Below are 1,376 nucleotides of genomic sequence, written 5' to 3'. Positions count from 1 at the left end.
TCCCCAATCCCCCAATCGGCCTTGCTCTGAGCCTGACCAGGTGCTGCACCTAGGGATTGGGCGTGCCCTCTGCCACCCGCCTAAGCCAGCCCCCAGTGCACAAATTTTTGTGCACCGGGCCTCTAGATTATAAATATTTACTAATGTGAAAGTTGCATGGCTTGCTCCATGCATGATAAGGCACATAGGAAATTATTTGATCATTCTAATTATATTCATGATACTAATAGTGATGACTAAATTTCTAACAAAGGCTTGCTATCATTATGATAATAATGGATTGATGCTATGTCAATACAAAAAATAAAATAAAACAGAGAAGTTGGAATAAAAATTGTGAGTGACTGGCTGGTGTTCAGGAGAAACAAAGCATATATTTGTGAATTTAAAAGTTAGCAACTGTCACCCTTGACCAAGAAATTTTGGCCAGAACAGAGATCTGACACAGAGATTTGTTTCAGACCTCTCAGACACACAAATGATGACAAGACATTGGCAAATAAACATTCTAGATTCAAAGACACCAACTATTAAAAAATTTGGACCTTGTACTAGTTAGGGATATGCAAGGGTGAAAGGCAGGGCCACATAAAGGGAATACTATTCATTAGTCTTTCTGGAACTTCTGGAAAAAATAGTATAAAATGAAACCTTTTGGAATCATTTCATAAAATCAACATGGAGGCTTTTCATTCTTTCCTTACCCCTCCTGATAGTAACACTAGGAATAGGAGAATGCATGTGGGTACAATGAAACTCTTAAAATTATGACATGCTGGAATTGGTTCTCGGCAAGAGAGACTAGAGCACAGGTCTACTGAACAACAGTTTTAAGACAATTCTTTAATTTTTAGTATGTAGGTTCCAAATACCTTAAAATTTCAAAATATCAAATCCACTTTTATATTCTTTAAGATCTTACATTGAAAAACCTATTATTTATTTTGACAAATAGTTGTTATCTACTGAGTCAAAAGCTAATATGGTCATTACTTTTTTTTACTGTAAACATGTATTGTCTAAATGAGTTGGATCATGATAATATTTATTTAGGCTCTCCTATGTGCAAGGCACTGGATTATGTATTATATAGATACAGATATGAAACATTTATTAATGTTGCCTCTTAAGGGGCTTATTCTTCCTGGGAGAGAGAAGGCAAATAAATAAATAGCTAACCACAGTAAGTTGGTGCCACACGAATCTGGTTTTTACACTCCGTTGTTATTACAGTTGACAGCAGCACTGATGCCCAAAGGGTCCTAAGATAAGGTTCTTCTTGTGAAGCTTCAGCTTAAATGTGATAGAACGATTTAGAATATCTGACCCAGGAACATGAGCTCAGCATCCTTAAAATGTGCTGCTTATTTATTTGT

General features: G+C 36.1%; 1 protein-coding gene across 3 annotated transcripts in view; it reads right to left on the bottom strand.

Annotated features, from left to right (window-relative positions):
- The window catches only part of LOC102246156 (phosphatidylcholine translocator ABCB4), a 68,396-nt gene that overhangs the window by 38,256 nt on the left and 28,764 nt on the right, over positions 1-1,376 (bottom strand). The window lies entirely within an intron of this gene.

Source organism: Myotis brandtii, unplaced genomic scaffold, assembly GCF_000412655.1.
Source record: "Myotis brandtii unplaced genomic scaffold, ASM41265v1 scaffold48, whole genome shotgun sequence".
Classification (NCBI taxonomy): domain Eukaryota; kingdom Metazoa; phylum Chordata; class Mammalia; order Chiroptera; family Vespertilionidae; genus Myotis; species Myotis brandtii.
Note: the sequence above shows the minus strand (reverse complement) of the source record. Positions and strands in the feature narration are given on the sequence as shown.